Here is a 21,373-nt window from a genome sequence, read left to right as displayed (position 1 = left end):
TAATCCTGTAAGCATGTTTTGATTTAATGGCCCAATGACGACCTTTGCGCGACTCGTGAGCCAATAGAGGCTTCTTTGTCTGGCCAGCACCCCGCAGTAACCAATGAGAACACGGAACGCAGACAGTGCCGACAAAGCTTCGGACTGAAAGGCAAAGCCAACTGAAAGTGATTTTGCCGAGGACTGGACAATTAAATCCTGAAAAACGATTATATCCCACTAAAAATGGACTCCCGTGTAGCAGTGTCTGTTGTCAACAAAGGGCGGATCAATACTTTCAGCATCTGATCCGGCTCCAGAGGGGAATCAAGGTCCACAGTTAGTTGCACTAAGGGTTTATTTTATGAAGACAGAGTAAAAACAACAGTTTTCGTTTATTCTCATTGACATCACTATTTGGGGAACCATTGCTTTGTTCCTGACAGTGCTTCCAACCTCCTCCTGTGACTTTCCACTGCAAAAGAACTAAAACAAACACCAAAAATCAATACATTTATTTGTCCCCTTTAAAGACACACAAAGGAACCTCAGCGGGGAACAAGATGACGTCCTTCTTTACCAGCTGTTTGGAGTAGAACTTGTTTTTCTTTAAAAAAACAACAAAAATGTTAACATTCATTCATTCATTATCTATAGATTATCCTGGACGCAGGTCTGCTGTGGGGGCTGGGGCCTATCCAAAACTGTGAACTGTTTACCCTGGACTGGTAACAGGGCCACAAATTGATATTTTTAATTATTCACCCTCTCATAGGCCCTAAATAAAGAAAATCCCGGTCTGTGTAAGACACTGATATCCAGCACAGATCCATGATGGGAGTTCAAGATATATCGCAGTAACACTTAGATGATCTACAAATGTTATACGTGTAGTTTCCGTAATTTCCGACGTGCAAGCTAAAAATCCTTATATGTCTGGAAAGGATGACAGAATTTGCTGGTTTCGATTAACGTCTGCCTGTTTTTTCATGTGAGCACTTGCTAGTTTTACATAAAGCTGGCGAGTCAATAACTCACTTGGCTGGATTAAAGTCTGGACAATGGAGACAGACAGTAAACACGGGTGGCATGTGACGAAAGTTCAGATCGGAGAACATGATCCCCCGGCCCCCTCGCTCATGTGCGCCGGCAGACACGCAGCCTAGGAGACAGACCAGCAGGCGGCAACTGATGGAGGTAGACAGAGAAAATTGGGGGCATGCAGCAGACACCCAGGCTGGCAGGCCCACATGCAGGAAAACAGAGTGAAGGGCCGACAGATAATAAAGGCAGTCCCAGCGGTGCGGCGGCAAGAAGCTGAATGAGTTTAGACTTTTATCAGATTGTGCCCAACTGAAGTATGAGGAAAGGGCAGTGTTTGGCCTTCAAGCTTTGACTCTGCAAACAGAGATGACATTTGAATACATGGACAGGCAGAGCACTGAAAATGTGAACGAGAAAAGGTTATCACTGTTGAATAATAACTAGCCGCGGCCATCACAGCGCGCGCGACGAGCCACTCGAGAAGAGCAACGACCGCCAATCCCTTACCGGGCGCGTTTGAGTTCCTGCTGAGCGGCGATCGGTAGAAAACGGTGAGTCACTCACGGCGTGGAGAAGAAGGTGATCCTTGTTTGCGGCTTCATCGCCGTAGCACGAGGAAATAAGCCATTTTGACAGACGGAAAGCCGTGCTGATGAGAATAGTTAAAACATCCCACTTTTGTAAACGGCGCCGCCTCGGTGTGATTGTAATTGCGCCGTCAAATTCATCGGCGCTTCCCACAAGAACGCGGGGGATTAAACGGTAGAGAAGAAACCAATCCCAAACCTTGTAGCATGTGGGTCACATAACAAGCGTGAAGCATGTGACAAACATGGCAAGGTTCCATGACTTCCAAGGTTCCATGTTTTCACTGTGTAAAGAAAGACGCGCACTGTTCTGTTGTCCGATGAGGCTCAGTCGGAACATGTGTGTATTATTTTTGTTTGCACTTATTGAGAAGAAATGAGATATTCTGTTGAGTCTAAGATTTGGTTCCTCTTTTTGGGTCACGGGCGAAAGTTTAGTTTTCTTATTAAATAAGAAAAATGCAGTCCCCGTTCGATTTGTGTATCCTGTTTTGTTCACAATAGTCATTTTTCCTTTCTCTTCAGCGCCTTGGGAAAAACACTTTCAAATAATCAAACATGAAAATGCATCATATGTAATTTTGTGAAGCTTTCTTAGTTCTATTTCGTATCTTCACTGAAATTTCAAACAGGGTGGGGAAGCTCTTTTGCGCCCAAACACCCCTCGCAGAACTGTCGCGGAGGCAAATGGCATGTTATGTTACCGCATTGCATAAGGAGACCTCCCTTTTGCAAGAGCTTTTATTCTGAGCTGAAAGCGACGTGACACTGTCAGATAATCCTTGAGTGGTAAACTAAGAAACAACAAATAAATCTTTCATCCAATTCATGCAGTTTGTAGCTCCAATAACTAATCTTACAACAATGCCGTGAAAGAATTGGAGACAATGTTCAATTCTTTGAAGGTCAAGTGAAATAAGTTCCTCATATAGTATTAGGCTTGGGATGGTGCTACTCCTGCCCTTCTGTCAGGATACCATTAGCACGACTAAGTTAGCACACCCCTGGTCCAACACTCCCCAATGCAGGATATGTGTCACCTAGGTCCAACGCTCCCAATGTCCAGTTTTTTTGGGAAAGGGGAATCCAGATTGTTTTCTCGGCGTACCGAAGCCAGGATGACCGGGCCGCAGGACAGTTGGCATAACTGCAACTAAGCTTACCACATTCAGGATATAAACCAAAGTGTCTGTATACTCCGGATGGGGTGCATTTAAGTCTTAATTAAAGTTAACTGATGTTTATTTTACACAACTCAGAGGAATTAGGACATTTACGTTTGTGCTTCCCTCTCTCCCAATGGGCCAGAAGTGGGCCGACCATAGCTGCTTAACTGATTCGTGAGTGGACAAAGTATTGCGGTCCTGGGCTCTGGTCCAACAATCTTTGCCAAGCTGGTGTTAGGGAGCCAACGTATTAAGCATAGTGTAATCTTATTAATGTACACTTCCAAATTGCAAAAGAGGAATAAAGAATTGCACTGAATGTCTCAAAGTGAGACAACCGCACAACAGTGAGTCTGCGCTCGAGGTGTTTTCGGGCCTATCGGGTAAGGACGCTCGAAAATGACGCAGGTTAAAACGCATTTCTTGCCTCTGTGACTACCCTGACATACGGAATCTAGCATGTCTGAATAGTTGTATGGCGCTACAGTAGAAAAAACAGCCGCTGAAACTCACACAGCTCGCATTCAATGGAGCACAATACCTCTTTTCATTCCTTCTCGCTCACGTAATTCTCCGGATAGAAGGTGGGAGGGAAGACGGAGGAACGGGGGAGAGACAAAGAGAAAGTCAGGAAGGGGGCCAAGCAGCGAGAGGTGACCTGAACATAATGTGACTGAAGGGTCAAACTCCTCCGGCTGTCTCTGCTGTTCACCTGTCTGTGCCCAGGCGAACCTTCTGGATATTTCGAGGAATAAACTACACCGGGGTCAGTGTCGGACTTTAGAGAACCCCGAGGCGGTGGTACACCTGAGCCCTGAAACCTGAAGTCTGTCAGACAAGTATCCTCCTAAACAGGTTTTTTATTTCAATCATGAAAAACTGTCCGGCATATTACACATTGTGAGTCATCTCCCGCCTTCTAAGTATATGTATATGTACAGGTAAGCAAATTCTATGTCAATTTAAAGGAATAACATCTATCCATTACCACAATCTAGTTTTAACGCATTATAGTGACTATAATATTCCTTTAAAAACTCAGTAAACTATATTGACTTATTAAATCAAAATATATGCAGAATTCCCAATTTCTGTTTTTTGAGCTTTATCATCTGGAGGTCTCTTGAAAGGCCATCAGATGTGGGGACTGTTGATTCAGTATTTCAGTACTGGGAAAAGGCACTACAATGATGATATTATTTCCTTCACAAATTAGAATTGTAAATCACAAACTTTTGTCAATTTATGATAAATAAATGAAAAGTTAAAAAAAACTTTGTTGTGCCAGACAATAATAAGAAATTCTTAGCAATGCCTCTCACTTATTGATCAGCACTTGAAAAATAAATCCCAGACAAGGAGGGCTTGGTAAAACAAAACCATCCTCCAGGTTCTGCTCTAGAAGTCAACTGAGAAAAGAGGTACTTAACTTTGCATTTTTCATAGGGAGAAAAATATATCGAGATATTTTCAGTTGTGTTAAACCGTTGCATCAGTTCCCTTTGCAGCTGCAGAAGAGGCAGGTGACCATGACATTACTCTTAAAGCTGAGGCTCCATCTGACCTCCGGGGCAATAAACCGAAAGGTTTGCAGCGGGTCCTCGATGTGATCCACGCCGGGATGATCTATCCTCCCTCACTGTTGTTCTGGCAAGAAATTAGCTGTTTTTTTTTACTATTTATTTGATTTTCTTATTTTCTTAAATGGGAGAACATCAAGTAATTTACCTATCAGCAAGCCTCAAGGTGGCACAAGCCAGTGTTCTCCTTGAGCCGCTCCCAAGCGAGGATTGTGTCAGGGAGGGCGTATGACGTGAAGGTGTCCCAATCTAAATATGCTAATCGAACAAAAATTTTACTTCTGCGCCAGATCGGTCGAGGTTTCAAAAAAAAACCACCATCTTTGCTGACAACCTACAGGACACTGGTGGAAATTGGGTCAAAGACAGACAGGAGGCAGGTGTGTTCAAAAGTAGAGAGAGAATTTCAGGAGTGAGTCCATCAGACGGACGGCACATGCTAGATGTTCTGGAGATAAAGTCAGACGGAGATGGTTTGGACATGTCCAGGGGCGGGACGGTGAATATATTGGTAGAGTTTGACCTGTCAGGCAGGAGGGCTAGAGGACGACCCAAGAGGAGATTTATGGATGTAATGAAAGAGGACATAAGTTAGTTGGCGTGACAGAGGATAGGGTTAGATGGAGGAAGATGATTGGCTGTGGCGACCCCTGAAGGGAGCAGCCCAAAGGAAAAGAATGGCCTCATTGACAGCCACTGGTTTGCTTCATATACGAGCCTATGTCTGTTGAACACAGTGACTGCTTGGCTGCTGTAAATTGAAGTGGGGTAAAACATTGCCATCGGAGACCAGCCGGTACCAACTGGTACCAATTGCAGATTTCCCATAAAGTCATAAAAAGTTACAGCAACTCAAAGGACGGCAGTATTGGACTTAAATGATTCTCAAGGGCGGTTAGCTTTCTATTACGCCAATCTGATGGTCAATTGGCTCCGTCTGCCCTTGCAGTTGCAGAGAGGCCAAGACTAAACAACAGAATAGATTGTAGCTTGGCATACAGCAACCAATAAATCTGCACATATTTTCCAAGGGACAATTCACTGTCAAATGAACGACAGAAATAATCCCACTTATTGCCTGGCGGGGACTACAGCCTGGCATCGATCCTTGCTGTTGCGCCACAAATCAAGTGTTCTTACCCTCTCTGAAACCTCTGGGACCGATTTTTCCAAATAGACGGACGGAAACGAAGCCTGAGGTCTCCAGATCACACTTGCATGATTGTTTCGAATGAGGAAAAGTATTCGTCTGCGTGGCTTGGCAGAGGCTCGGCTCACTATTCATGTGCAGGGCGGTGTTTCCACTCAGCGGCAGAAGCTTTAAGAACGGGCTGTGTGCTACCTGGTACTCCATCATGGCTGTCTGAAAATAATGGGAAATCCATCAAGTCTTAAGTGGGCCGACTGAGTGTACTGAGAGGAGAGCACTCGCGAGTCACTCTGACCTGAGCCAGCCAGAGTTTACCACATGACAAATCCTGACATGCAAAATCAAATCAAGCTCGGTTAGGAGACTCTTTGGCTTCGCCCGTCATACGCTCATGTTTCAGAGTTCTGTTCCTACACGTATGGACGCTTCACTTAATATTTGAGTGGATATATTAGACCTGCTTACACGCAAAACCATACTTCCAAGAGGAATGGGCCCCAGCTGACCTGTTTTGTTAGTGCACTGACAGTGACATAAAAACCCTCTCGAGAGCAGCAGCGCCAGGGTGTTATCGGTCAGGCTGATATGAGGTACAGGAAGCCCAGGAACCAGCGGCGGCTGATAAGACGGGATGATAAACCTGGGAGAAAACCAGATGGACACCTGTGATGTAGAGATAGAGGGGCGGACAGGCAGAGGCTGTACGATAAATACGGAGAAGGGAGGACAGCGTGGACGGCAGGAAGAAGTTATGGCTGAGAGGAGCTGGCGAGTTCACCGTAACGCATCTGACAACTTTGGAGATTTGCTCGTTTTCATTTAGCTGCGACATTGGGTCGAGACAAGATGATTCAGCACAACCACTGATTCACTGTTTCTTGTTAGCGGGTAGACAAACACAACAAGGCCGGAGATCAATTTTTTGCTCTTTAAACTACAATCCAAGGTTAACCAAGACAGAATGAAGGGAGTAAGGGGGGAGGGTGAAGATCGATCTCCCCCCGCTAACACGGCGCCAGACCACGGCACAAACTACAGCCGCGAGTCGCTGACCTTGTTTCTCGTATAAACCCTTCAGAGTTAACTTTAGGGGAGCGGTGATAAGCATGGGATCGCAAATGATTTAACGCTAGTTATTAAACAACGTCCGCGTCGAGAGAAAAAAAAAAAAAGAGGGCCTTTATGAGAACATCGGAGAAGGTACAGCTTATTAAAAGATCCCTTCGATCTTGTTGCGCTGTCATTCCACCATGCTCTTCTTCTCCAATAGAGATCGTAGTTTATTTCCCATCGGTATTTTAACAATGCCAGCCGGCATCAGCGGCTCTGACAACAGTAACTGGTGCAAAAAAAAAAAAAAAAATCACATTATCTGTTATTCAATGATTAGCTGACAGGAGTGGAATAAATCAAATCAAGTGTATATAAGCTCAACCTTCCCATCGGAAGGTTTGATCCCCGATTCCACTGAACCACCAGTTGCTGGTGGCCTGGTTAGGGTCTTGCACGGCAGCTATCATCGGTGTGCAAGTGTGAATGAGTCACTGCAATACAGTATAAATGCTTTGAAAGTGGGCATGTGGGTGGTTACAAAAACAAACGTACCTGTTTTTGTACGTAACATGAGTATAAATGAGGCTAAAATGTAACAAAACCGGTCAGCTCACAAATGTGGTTATCCCCTTTTTTCCTATTGAGATGTCAGCCAGTAAATAGAACAATGTCAGACCTAAATTTGAGTCTTGAAAAATATTATATTCCCAACCTATGCCTATATGCGAAGCAAATCGCACCATCTCTTTATCAGCTCTTTCCCAAGGTAAACACAAGATAGTAAGAGCAAAGATTTCTTACTTGGACGATACCGTGTTTCCTTGAATTAAATTATCGAGGTGAATTGCAAGCAAAGGCTCTCACAATATGTTTGTAGAATATCAAAGGCCAACAGTGAGACATTTCTGAGTGGATGTGGAAAAATACGTTTGTACCTGTGCAGTTACACATTTCTACGAGCTTTCAGGTAATTTTATATAGACAGCGGCTTCATTTTTCTCTCTGGTTGTGTTTTCCAAAGACGTTGAGGTTGCTTGTTTTGGCAAGGAAATCAATAAAAAGAGTGCAAAACTCTTTTTAGAGAAACGTTGAGAAATCACATATTACATCTGTATGTGAGTTTCACGATTATCATCATACTTGCCTGCTTGCAAGCTTTGAGAGGAAACCTTAAGACTTAGTAGCACTCATCCGCTTTCGGACAGAAAAGAACGCAGCTAAGAACCGCCCGGCTGGTATTTGGTTCTAGGAACTACCCTCTCCTCAAGGTACACCTTTTAGTTTTGCATTGGCATGTATGTGACAAGCACCTTAAGAGAGCACGGACAGCAAAGTTGTCCCAGCGTTCATGTTCTGCATGGCTGAAAAAAATAACCATGGACTGTCAGATATGTTTATTGTTTTTATCTTTTCTCTGCACTGCTTCACCTTGTGGAGACCCCGCCGTCAGCTAACTCCATAGAGCTTAGATCTTTTTATGTGTCCGTTTCCTGCTGGCTCTGTCCATTTGGTCACAAGAAAATACCTGACCAGTGACCATAATAGTTTTTAAAAATGTCTCTCCGCAATCCACAGTCTGCAAGAAATATTTGGTAATGAGTATGGCTTATGAGTTTCCCCAATTATGAGTTCCTACAGAACTATAAAAAATAACCTACCAAACAATCAGGTGGGTTGAAGTGTTTTTATTTACTTTGTGCACTGGTTTGCCATGTGAAAAAAAACAGCGTTAGCTAATTCTGTACTTATTTTGGCCAAAAAGTTTATGTTCCATTACTAGCCCTGGAAACCCCTCGGTGGGGGAGCAGACCAGAAGGAGAGCCTGAACCTGGTCGGTCCATTTGTTGCTGGTTCTGTCCATTTTGTCACAAGAAAACAAGCTGAGCAGTGCCCACAATGGTTGTAAAAAAATTGCGTCCCGCAGTTCGCAAGAAGCATCAATCACCAAGCATCAACGTCACAGGAGGTCCTATAGAACCGCAAAAATACCCTGGCTCAGAGTAGCATGAGCTCCAAGGTCCTGATTCCTCCGCTGTCTGAATGCAACAAGAGCTATTTCCTGAAAAGGTTCTTGAAAAGGTCTAGAAACTGCAAAAAGTTCCCACGCTGGACAGGGACTTTCAGGCAGAACTTGGCATGGAGTCATTTCATTTCGCGAATCCACTTGATCCCATTATACTTCACGGAGAAGTATAAACAACTCCATTGGCGCGTTGAGCAAACATAAATCAGTCCTGTCTGAATCTCAGACTTGAACAGTCTATTAGAAGAAATTCAGGAAACCAACACCAAAAAAATATATGCAATCCATAATGAATGATTCGCTGTTATATGTTTTCCAGCTCAAAACCAAGATTGTCTTCCCGCATGATTTCTTTGTGTCGCTTAAAATTGATATGAAAGGTGCTTGAAGAGTTATGGAGTCCGGTTCCTGATGAGCCTGTTGTGTTCTTCCTTCTGCTCCTAAATCACCTCAGATCAGATCTCTTCTGCTGCCAGCGGAGATTGATGAGTACCTCCGAAAAAACCCAGAGAGGCTATCGCGCCTCTCATCACATAACTCGATTCTGGTAAATCCACAGGTCCCATCCAAAAAAATCAAGACGATTATGTAGCCTACGACCCCGGCTTCCTCACCACCAGCCCCAGCTATGCTCGTAGCTCAGGCCTTGTTTTGATTCTTACGACTGAAAACGAGGCGGCGGCCCTTGTTGGAACTCGCGACAACAACCTGGGCAACTGGCGAACCAGTGGAAAGTTGTTGCTCGTGTTGTCTTCACGGTGCGCAGTGTTTAATGACTGAGTAATTACATAAATTCCTCGACAGGATAATCCTATCTGCTTGCCAACTCAGCCTTGAAAACATTCCATCAGTCATCAAGATGGGTAATTACAAGTAATGGACAAATAATAGCGTGCAGCGAACATTGTTTGAGAGCGGCACGACCGGGCGCCGTGAACGATTCCCACAGCTATAGAATGACTCGCCAAGACGAAAACAGGACGCCTGCGTTTCCTCGTTAGAAGACCTGACCGAATACACCTGACACAAAGACAGCGGCCTAAACTAATATGGCCGGTTTTTTGGTTGAATGAAGAAGCAAAGTGACAAGGAAAAATGGGCTTTGTCTCGGAGTCGCCACAAGGTTCAAATCGAATTACGTCTGGTGAAAGCGCTGGAACGGTTCTCACGAACTACTGCCGAGATTCTTTTTTTTTTTTTTCTTTTTTTTTTTTCGCCCCGCCAGTTTCCAGCCACTGAAAATGAGAAATAGAGATGGCGAGATAAGCCGTCAGGTGCGCGAAAGGAAAGCGAAAAAAACTTTCCGAGAATGCGGTCTGGAGGTTTGGGCGTCGAGGAAGACTTTCAAAGTAAACGCGAATGAATTGATGAGGTGTGTCAAACCAAAACAGTGAAACCTCGGCTTCCCTGGAATGGTGGATGAATCATTCGAAGCGGCGGACGAACAACGCCGGGAGAGGGCTCGAGTCCCTGGGAAGCAGAAGAGGCGTGAGCTCATGCATACCAGCGAGCCGAGTGTGTGTAAAGGTCTCACCCTTTGAGACTGACTCCTGACCCCGACCCCGATGCCTCCATAAAGAATACATTGACATAATGTCAGACACTCAACACTGACCCACATTGGAGAAGCCTGAAACGTGAACCCTGTGGAGGAATGTGGCCCCCACACCCACCACCCTACCTCTGACAATATAATGGCCCATGTTGTGACATATACACTCTTATACACACTCATGGGCTTAGAGGACATGCATTCTCCACATGACACGCCCGTCTTCAAGTGCTTAAATTATCGTGTTCCACTTGGCTATTCATACCCACAATAAGCATTATTATGTGATGCGTGTCGCGATTTTTTTCAGGTGGCTATGTCTGAGACGAGATTATAAGGAGTGATGAAACGAGTACTTCGAGAAACTCATTGAAAAAGAAAATTACTTGAAACTATTCCGAGCAACAACTCATCTGTGATGGGCGTACCCCCTATACTACCCCTTTATCTATCAAAACTGTTATAAATAATAAATATCTACAGTGTAAACATTATATTTCCCAATGCTGGCTCTCAAGAAGGAAGTTATTCCTCTTTGTGTTTGAAGTCTACATTAGCCCCTATCACACTGCAGGAACTTTTTGCCGTTCCTAGAAGTTTTTCGAGAAATTGGCTGTTTCTTGGTGTATTTGGAAAGCGTAAGAACCAGGTACATCAGATCAAGAACCATTTTAGCTTCTCAGTTCCATCAGTACTTATGTGGCATAAGTGTTAGGGGTAGAACTCGTAAGGCACCCATAACCAGATATTTCTTGTGGACTTTGGAGCGCCATTTTTAAAAACCATTGTGAAAAAATGGACAGATCCAGGGAGAAATGGACCGAGGGTCTAAGCTTTCCCGGCCCCCGACATCACACAGAAATTTTGAGGGCCCGGGGCAGAACATAAACATTTTCACCAAAAATGTCTAACGCCAGGGTTTTTCACATGGCAAAGCAGTGCTTCATATCGGTACTCAGGATGGCAACCGTCCACCATAACCATTTGTGTAGAGAGAGAAAGAAGGGAGGGCAGCAGAGACGGGGGGGATATAAGAAATAAAGATAGTACTTGTGTGTCAGGTCGTGACTGGATGTGGCCAATTTGGTTATATGTCCTCAGCATTAACTAATTGGTCAACCCTCAGGAAAGCACTGTGAGGGGTCCAATTTGGAGACAGTTTACCGTGACTCAACCAGAATACAAAGTATTAATTCAAGTGGCGATAACTGCTATGATCGTGACATCGCAAACCAATGCAGGAGCTTGTTTTTACTGTAATGTCCTTTCATTTGGGTCACCTAAGAAGAGTGTGCGAGCTGTAAACTGAAGAAGGCAGGCAGTCTGTGTTCTGGCCTCTCTCTACCCGCTTCCTATTCAGGTCAGAGCAGACTTTAAGGCGCTGCTTTTCATCTATAAGATAATTAATGGCATTGAAACAACTTCTGGTCTAACTGCCCTGACGTGCACTGAACTCCTAGGCCTTCCTTGCCCTTTTATGTGGCCCTGAGGTCCAGAAAACGACCATTGGCAGAGGGCCTTTTCTTCCATATATCTGCATCGTGCAACAGTCTGCCTCTTAATATCAGGCAAGCCGTCTCTGTGGATTCTTTAAAGCAAAGCTGAAGACCCATTTGACCCTAAGTGATATTTCTGTGAGTGAGTTTTTCGGATATTTTTTCCTGGCAGCACTGTGGCAGACTGCCGGCCCACAACAAGGAGGTCCCCGGTTCGATCCGGAGGGGCCTTTCTGTGTGGGGTGTCCATGTTCTCCCTGTGTCTGCATGGGTTTCCTCCGGGTTCTCTGGTTTCCTCCCACAGTCCAAAAACATGCAGGATGTTCATTGGATGCTTCTGACCCCTTGGAGTCCCTCACTTCAGGATAGGTGGATTAAACCCATTGAATGCATGTCTTTGTTTATTTGCGTCCTACTTGTGACCCTTCTCCCTGAAAGAGCACTATAAGATTTACTATTATTATTATTATTATCATTATTATTGACCTCTCAAAACACCATGGTGATTCAGGTTTAGTCAATTTTCTTTGAAGTTTTGATATCAGCGGCACCTCAAATCCCATTGTTGAGCCCTTTAAAACACAGATACGGTTGAATGTCATGGAACTTTATTTATAGACAGTTGGAGGTAGTAACTTATTTATGGGGACTGACACACTGACCTGTGTTTACTGGCTGGCTGGACCCTTCTCTTATTTACAGGCACCAGCTAAATAGAAGCCGTCACAAAATGATAACCCTTCCATAAACTGCTATGACCGCAAGCCCACTGGTTGGTTAATGGATTAATGAATCTATGCCTACGCCTGCTACTTCGCCTCATTACTAGATTTGTTGTATTTGGCCACACTGCATAGCAATATTGTCAAAACTGAAATGTCCATAAATCAATAGCGTTAGTAATGTGTGAATGCTGCCCAATCGATGAAATGGTGAAGTCCGCTAAAAGGTCTCTGAATATCCGACGTTGCTGCCGTGCTAGAATTGGTGACAACAGTGGCTGCCAGCTCTTCCCAAAGGTTCATATACTTTATAAACAAAGTCCAGCTCCGTCCGCGCTCAAGTTGAAAACACCACATAAATAAGAAAACTGGTCAAGCACTTGAAAAGGGGGTAGATTTGCGAAGGCGTATTGTGCCTTTATCTTCACCGACCAATCAAATATCATTACTCATACTGTCATTTGAAAGACGAAAACTTTTAAAGAAAAGGGCTGTTTTTTTTTTTCCCAGAGCCCGGGCGAAGACATTTCAAAACTTCTGCTCAATATTTGAGCAACACCAACCTGTCTGAGCAAACCGCCTCTCTGGAAGCTTATCAGTAAAGAGAGAGAGAGAGAGAGAGAGAGATAAAGCGGATAATGGTCTCTTTCAGGGGACTAAGTTCTTTTCGTTACATTGGAGTCAAGATGCTATCTGCTTCTCAACACTGCTTTGGCTTTCCAAACATGTCCACTGTAGACCGGTGGCAGTTGGGACAAAAAAGCTTTAAGATCATCTCGATCACTCTTGGATATCATATGTCAAAGGGAAGGACAGCCAGATCTGGCGACGCCGGAGACAAGACGTTCCTATTACCCCGCACGAGGGGCTGAATACTCATCTTTCGGCTCTTCGGCTTTGCGCACTACCTGTAGCCTCTGGCTAGGTTTTCAGCGGGCTACATAATTAATGAGGTGATTCGGGGACACGAGAGTCCCGCGAGTGATCGAGATTAAAAGTGAGAAAACAGCGGCCTGAGTGAAGGGAGACGGAGGGAAACTGTGCACAAAGCTGAAGAAAGAGAATGCAAGTGGAAGAGTCAGGTGTGTGACAGGAAACTAAAATCAGGAAATTGGGCAGAGCAACAAAGGAAAGGCAGAAGGAATACAAATAAGGTGCGTTAGCATCTTCCATGCTGATACTTCCTTGGGCCAACACCCTGAAGCCACATCATAAAGTGATAGATTGCAGGGTGTACTCAGTATGAGTACTTAGCAGTTAATGGGCTCACGCTGAAACCTAAACTACGGCACAAGGTCGTCATGACAAATATATTAAGACTAAGTGGCGCAGTGTTTGGGGCTTATCCCTCACACCAAAGAGGTCAATGGTTGGATTCCATAGGGGGGTCTTTCTGTGTGGACCTCCCTCTGGGTTCTCTGGTTTCCTCCCGCAGTCTAAAAGCATGCAGAAGGCCAATTGGAAACCCGTTTGAATGATGGGCCGAATGCTTGCGTGCCTCTATATGACATGTGAATGAGAGAGCGGGTGGTTGTTTGTTTTTAAATGATGTGTGAATGAGAGGGTAAATAGTTGCATATCTCTATACGTGGCCCTGTGATCGACTGGTGACCTGTCTAGGGTGAACCCCGACTCCTGCCCAACGGTTGCTGGGATAGACTCCGGCCTCGCTACAGCCTGGAGTGCAGGATAAGTAGCATAGGTGATGAATGGATGTTTTATTTAGATATTTAGACATATGAATGGTATTAGATCAAGAAGCTGGAGGATTTCAGGTACTTGGGATCAACAGTCCAGAGCAACGGAGAGTGTGGAAAAGAGGTGAAGAGACGGGTTCAAGCAGGTTGGAATGGGTGGAGAAAAGTGTCAGGGGTACCTTGTGATAGAAGACTATCGGCCAGAATGAAAGGAAAGGTGGACAAGACAGTGGTGAGACCAGCGATGATGTATGGACTAGAAACTGTTCCAATGACCAAAAGACAGCAGGCAGAACTAGAGGTTGCAGAGATGAAGATGTTGAGGTTCTCTTTGGGAGTGACCAGGATGGATAGGTTTAGGAATGAGGCTATCAGAGGAACAGTGCATGTTAGATGTTTTGGAGAAAAGGTCAGAGAAGCCAGACTGAGATGGTTGGGTCATGTACAGAGGAGGGATAGTAAATATATTGGTAGACGGATGCTGGAATTGGAGCTGCCAGGCAAGAGGTCTCGAGGAAGACCAAAGATAAGATTTATGGATGTAGTGAGAGAGAATATGAAGGGAGTTGGTGTGAGAGAGGAGAATAGGGTTAGATGGAGAAAGTCGATTCGCTGTGGCGACCCCTGAAGGGAAAAGCCGAAAGAAGAAGAAGAAGAAGAAGAAGAAGACACATGAATGGTATTACAAAAAGTTTTGTCGATTAAATGTGATGTTCAGGGGACATTGTGACGAATCCCGACGGACACGAAATTCCAGCTCATGCTGCGACCGCTCAAAAGTTCGTGCCGGGAACTATTCCCACCACGGATCGGAGGTAGGCCCCATGCAGGAAGCTGACTCTTTGAAATTTTGAGTTTTTTATGAATAGGAAAAGATAAGAAAATGTTTGGTATTCTGCGTTCCTCGCGTCCTTCACACTTCCTCTCTCTTATTATGTCATGTCAAACCTCATCTCTTTAAAAGAACTCATTATCAAGAGGGGAGAGGTTCAAAGACGCTTGAAGAAAGCAATTAACACGTAGGAGCCGGGCTGAAGGATCCCTCTGCGGTACAGTCAGCTGCGTCGGGTTTCGGAGAGGGAGATTAGAACAAACATGAAGTTGGACAGATTCGGGGTGTGCATCAGGAGATTTCTGTTTGGTGGGACCTCAGAAGTTAGAGATCTGTGCAGGATTAGACTTCATGGATGTAGCTAATGACCTGTTCCCCATGTTGGACGTGGTTCCCTGTCTCCTTGCTATTCCGGTTGCGTTCGCATCCGACCGTCCCCCCTCCCGAAACCACTACATGTCGGATAACACATTATTATTCTTGGAAATGCTGCCTTTTTTTTTTTTTTATTATTATTATTCTTCACGCTGTGACAACCAAACAAGACTCATTTTAATTATCCAGACTGGATCATGAAAGGGAATCACAACGTCTTAAAGCAGTAGAGAACAATTTGTCCGTGATACGAGGCACATTTTTTTTTTTTATATTCGAATGAACCCACTGTGGGTTGATTAAAAGAAGAGCTAGGTGAGTGAATTCGCAAGAGAGCGCTTGTGTGAAGGCACGAGGATTTTAGCAGCCCCCGAAAAAGAAAAATGAAGGAAAAAATACAGATCAATAAGTGACTCCGACAAACACAGAGGCTCAGGAGTAAAGTACATTTAGGAATTCTCAAGACCCTCGCCGGATCCCCGTGTTTCGCCGGCTGGCTTCTCAAGGGAGCAGCTCATCCGACAAAGAAGTCCTGAACTCGACACAACAGAAATGTTCATTCGCCCGTGTTGATCTTGTCTTGCGCGCCTTTTCTGCACGACTACATTCACCGAGGTGCAGCAGCTTAAGCTTACAACCGATGGACCTTTCTGCTAAAAAAGAAAAAAGAGGGAATTTAAAAAACTGGCCGGGGCTTCAGATATTTCGGTGACGTGGGCTAAGAAGGAAAAATGTAGTGGCGCAGTTTACCCACAGAAACTAGTTACTTCCTGGAAAATGTATTTAAAAGCCGAATGTGCCGTTATCCTAACTTCTAAATGTAAACTGGGCTTGAGGCTGGCAGCGCTGTGCTTGGCCGTGCACGTCTGAATGTGCACGAGGCCGAGATATCCGTCCACGTTCCAAGGTGCCGCACAGTCACACAAGGTCACGCTGGTTCGCCCTTTGCTTATCTGAAAAAAATCACAGCTGCTCAGGGATCACCTTCTCTCCTGGCAGGCGGGAATGGCTTGTTTCAGTATTTAGTATCCTATAGGTTTTTTTTTTGGGGGGGGGGGGGGGGGGGGTAGAATGGCATTATTCATCCATCCATCCATCCATCCAACATCTTCTGACACTTATCCTGCACTCAAGGTAGCGAGGATGCTGGATCCTATCCCAGCTATCATTGGGCAAGACACATTGGTTCACCCCAAGTCAATGGAAGGGCCACAGACAGAGACAAGCGACCATTAAGTCACATAATCTGGGCAATTTACTCTAAAGTCTACAATTAACTTACTACTTGTTTTGGGGCTGTTGGAGGAAACCCTTGCAGACACAGGGAGAATGGGATCATGAGGAGTGCAAAGATAACTTGCATGTTATCAGTATTATATTATAACGTGGACGATTCCCCGCAGACTAGCAACAGGATGCTAATGGAAAAGCTAACACCTGCTTTTTTTTCCCCCCCTAAGCAAAAGAATATGGTTTTGTTGGGTATAAAAGTGAGTTCTGATAACAAACGGTCACGCCTGACAAATGTTGGGATGATTCCCAATAGCCGGGTGACGGCTCTCGCTCTGGATCATATCACCCGAGACACGAGTAAACGTCTGGTCCGCGGCGCCTCCCCGAGCGAAGCCCGGCCGACGCACATTGAGTCCGTGACAAAGTCGATTGAAATTATCACTTTCGGCCGAGCCAAGAAGCGGCGCCAGCAGAACGCTGACGGGAGACAAACAGCTGCCGGCCAAACTTGGACTTGTTTACACCTGCATGTTGAGACGACGGACGATATAATGTGATATATCTGGCAATATACGATACGATGACGGGGAAAGTGTTTGCCTGTAAGTTCATTTATTTGACAAATACTTGTAGAGCATGCTTTCCTCTGTCGCTCAATGTCTCCCGAAGACTGTTTGTCTTGGCACAGGATCTGCTGTTTTATCTCGGATGTGTAGGCCTTGTGACTACACAATTATGTCCACGCATATATCCTTTTCCGAGCACATATCCGGATGTTTATGCATGTTATTCACTCATCGGGGGGGCTTCCAGTGAGAGCTGGATGAAAACAAAACACAGCGCTACATTAGGTATCGCATCCCCGATGATAAAGATCTCCTCCCGAGGGTCGACACTTATGAGACGTCTCATCGCTCGGCGGTAATAAACAAAAAGCTTGCAGTAAATACAGGCTGGTAATGGCCTTCTTGGTCACTTGATACCAAACAGAGACCCTTGGCTAAAAGGGAGACGCACCAAAGCTCGGTTTCCCCAAAAAGCGCAGGGTGAAGCCAACATGCAAAGATCTTGAGCTTCCAAATGACAAAATTATAACATCCATCAGCACAGCTTGGGTTTCCCATCTCAGATTTCTGGCATCAACCCGACAACACGGATGCCAAAGAACCTTCCTTGAGTTTCAATGTACTTCCACTTTCTGTGGGAGGTTTATTTGGTTTTCTGCCGCGCCTAAACCAGTGCAGCAGTGCTGCTTCCAGTATTGAACGCTACGTTTGATCCGTTTCAAACGTTGTTAAACGGCCTGCATCCATTATATGGCGGGCTGTGCACTTCCAAGTCGCAGTTTCGTTCAAGACAACCAGGAAGGGACAGAAAAAGAGGCGGCGGTCTGTGAGGCCACAGTCCCTGCTTCATGCTGAACGTTCATGAAGTGCATTTAATAAATACATTTGTGATGCAAAGGTTTAATCTATTTTACAATTTTACAATCAAAGGGTCGCGGGCCGCGGGGGCCTATCCCGGCTTTCACATTTAGGGTCACATTTAGACACATACTGCCATTCAATCTCATAACATATACTCAATAAAAAAAGGGGAAAGAAAAAGAAAACTGTCCCTCAGATATTAAGGCGCTAACCGCAGCGTAAATAAGATAGTAAAACGGTATTTGAGTTCCCAGTTAATACTTGTTCAGATAGTGTGGACACCCTCCACCCAAAACTAAGACAACACTCTTTCACTGGATGAAATGGATTTACTCTTCTTCCCTGCACTTTGATTTAGTCCTCTCCTCTTCTCTTCTTTCAGGACGCCGACAACCATGACAGTTATATCTGCGAGCCGCGCCCTCCATCACCAGCGCCGACTGAAGAGTCATAAACTCCACCTTTGTTAGCGGAGACATATTTCTTACTATTTGGGTGAAGGGATTGAAGCGCTCAGATATAACAGATTACAGGAAATCGTCGTTCAATGGGGTAAAGATACAATTCTACCGGAAAAGGATGTGTGTTTAATAGTTTGACTGTCACCCTCTAAACTCTGGTAGCACATCCTGGCCCGGGGGCGGGAGCGTTTCCCCGAAACAATTATCACTATTAGGCTCGGCCTTGAGATAACTTAAATGGAAGAAGGTGCGATACCTTTTTTGCACCATTAAGTTGACTCTGTTGTTCTCTCTGGGTGACCAATCTCTGCAGGCCAGGTTATTTGGAGGTTCAAGGCACACACACACAAACACACACACCCATGCCTTTTTCATCTGGAAGTATATTAGCCAGGAAGAGGTCAATGGACCAGCATGTGAGACGGACCCTTTTATCAGCACTTAAAGTGAACAGCGATGCACAATCACTCCCTTGATAGCGCCAGTGAGAGGGGCTCAAGTGGGAGCTCAAGAGGTCTGGGGTGGGGAGGGGGCTGAACAAGCTTTGCACATGTGCACTTGTGTCTGTGGGTGTGTGTGTGCGTGTGTGTGCATGGGAGTGGTGGGGTTGCAGTGTTATGACTATACAAGAGACTTTGGATTGTACAGTTTGACTCCTTCCGCCGTCGCGGGGGCCGAAACAGAAGGAGGTTGCGCGGAGTAACGCCGCATTTCGATTCGATGACTGTAAAATGTGTTTACTCCCAAAACCGGCCCCAGATCCTCACACACTCCAGTGTTTGTCGAGGGCTCACATGTTGGCTGTTTGCGGGGCGCCTGCTAAAAACAACAGCCGAAAAATTCCCGCTACGTACGGTTTTGGTGTTTACTACCGACCAGAGGGAAGCGATGGCACGGCGGGGGAAACCGCGTGACCCTGGGCTGACCCGCCTCAGGAGGCCGATTTGGCTTAAAGTCACTGCAACAACAGACAACCCACGTAAACCAGGTGACGCCTCGCTTTGGAACAATCAAAGCATGCATACACAAAGATGCGCAGACCACACGGGAATCCCCAACGCACAAATGCACACAACGAAGGCATATTTGGTCCCGTTCCCGTCGGGTTGGTATAGTTTGTCCTCTCAGCAATGTAGTGTGATGGTCATGTGGTTTTAACTCCATGCCAGGAGCCCATTTATCTTCATTATCATCACGCAGATAAACGCAGATGTGTCGGGGCTCGCGGCGACTGTAATGCTTCTCTGTCTGGGTCCCGAAAAACAACTTCGGTGCCAAGCTGTTCGTCACGTCACGGGGACGCTAAGGGGGACGTGGCGCCTCGAGCCCTGACGCAAAAACTGGCTTTCCAATATTTCCAGAGTTAAGGATTAAATTTAGACGGATAGCCGTGTCTACGGAGTTGTTAAGCGCGGAATGAGCTTATCCAAAGGTTTTTTTTATGCTGACGTGATTCCACTTTCAGGGGCTGTTTGTGTGTCTGTCTTTCAGCAGGGGTGCACAAAAAGAAATTAATGGAGAGGTTTTAATGGTGGTGACGAGAGGGTGGAGGTGGTGAGGAAGAGGGAGCAAGAGTGAACGGTTGGACGTCTCCATGTGACACAAAAGAGGAGGTGAAGATAAGATCAATAAAGTCTATCTTATCTAATTGTATACGAAGTGTGAATGATTAATGTCTCTAAAACAGTGGTCCCCAACCGGTATCAGTCCGTGGATCAATCGGTACCGGGCTGCATAAGAAATAATCAATTGGATTTATGATCTAAGTCTGAACAATCTTTATTTTGAAAAATCTTTTATTCTGAAAAGTGACCGGCATTTCTCGGTTACATCTCGGGTCACTTGAGCGGCAAAAATGTAACCCACAAGCTGGCAAAATGAGTAGAGAACCGACGTCAGACGGAAAGTTTCTTTTCGAAGGGGAGAAGGTGGATCCACGCAGTGGATTCACGTTTATTATTATACTCGCAATATAAACAATCTACGTGTGCCGCACATCACCGCACGTCACTGGTGGTTTGAGTCTGTGTGTGACGTGTGAATGGGTGATTGAATCGTCTCCAAATGACATGAATAAGTGAACCGTTGTATGTCTCTATAGGTGGCCCTGCTATCCACTGTCGACGTCTCCAGGACGAACCCGGCCTCTCGACAGCTGCGATAGGCTTTGCGTGGCCCTGAGAGCAGGATGAAGCTGTATAGCTAATGAATGAATGAATTTAGATGAAGTCATCTGGTGATAATGTGTTAAAAATGTGGTGTTAATTACTTTTTATCCCTCTTAATCCACAGTATCCACAGCGGGTGGACACGATATCCACTGCAAATTTGCACAATGCGGCATTTTATTGAAATCCATTGTTATAAATGCGTAATACTTGGGGTGCGGCTATCTGAGCGACATCAACAAAAAAAAAAAAAAAAAAATTTCAATTGAGTTCTCTAACAAAATGAAAATGTTGGAAAATATTTGTGTGGCCTTCCAGCAGAAGGTGGGGGCGGAACCCCAGGAATCAGACGAACCTGACGCTAACCAGTCCGGACAGAGGACGGATTTTCCCGACCCAATTATGGCGCAAAATCTTTTAAGAAACTCCTGGCTAAGCCCCGGCGGAGCGACGACAGAGCCGGCAAGGCGGCGTGATCAGAAGGCCGGCGAGTCACGAGTCTCTTAAAACGTTGGCAAATCTGATCAAAGTCAGATAAAGTCAAGTAACTCCCTCCCCTCTAATATCTTTACCTCCACCACCTGCAGTAGAAACAGAAGAGAAGTGGTTCAAAACTTCAAAAACACATCTCGAGGATTTAGATTATCACTAATTGCCCGCTGGCGACCACATCAGAGGTGGGACGCCCACAACAGCGTTTTTTTTTTTGCCTGCTTTCCTCCCTCTCAGCGTGACGGCCCAATTACATTTTCGACCCCCGCCGGAGCGCGTCGTTACCCCCCCCCAACATCACCAACACCACCACCTCGCCGCCTATTGATATGGAGA

The 21,373-nt window shown here is 45.4% G+C and overlaps 1 protein-coding gene and 1 long non-coding RNA gene across 5 annotated transcripts in view; one reads left to right on the top strand and one right to left on the bottom strand.

The window, feature by feature from the left end:
- Positions 1-21,275, top strand: part of LOC147216320 (uncharacterized) — a 62,853-nt gene extending 41,578 nt beyond the window's left edge. For 3 of the 4 annotated variants that reach the window (XR_015109122.1, XR_015109123.1, XR_015109121.1), the window contains exon 7: positions 18,299-21,275. This is a non-coding gene — a long non-coding RNA (uncharacterized LOC147216320). The remainder of the gene's footprint in view (positions 1-18,298) is intronic. The other variant, XR_015109124.1, reaches the window with a different exon arrangement.
- Positions 1-21,373, bottom strand: part of ctnnal1 (catenin (cadherin-associated protein), alpha-like 1) — a 73,178-nt gene that overhangs the window by 46,089 nt on the left and 5,716 nt on the right. The gene's annotated exons all lie outside the window — the stretch shown is intronic.

This window comes from Fistularia commersonii, chromosome 30 (genome assembly GCF_037954325.1).
Source record: "Fistularia commersonii isolate RoL2024-O1a breed Wild chromosome 30, RoL_Fcom_v1.0, whole genome shotgun sequence".
Lineage (NCBI taxonomy): Eukaryota > Metazoa > Chordata > Actinopteri > Syngnathiformes > Fistulariidae > Fistularia > Fistularia commersonii.
This window is presented reverse-complemented; position numbering and strand designations above follow the sequence as displayed.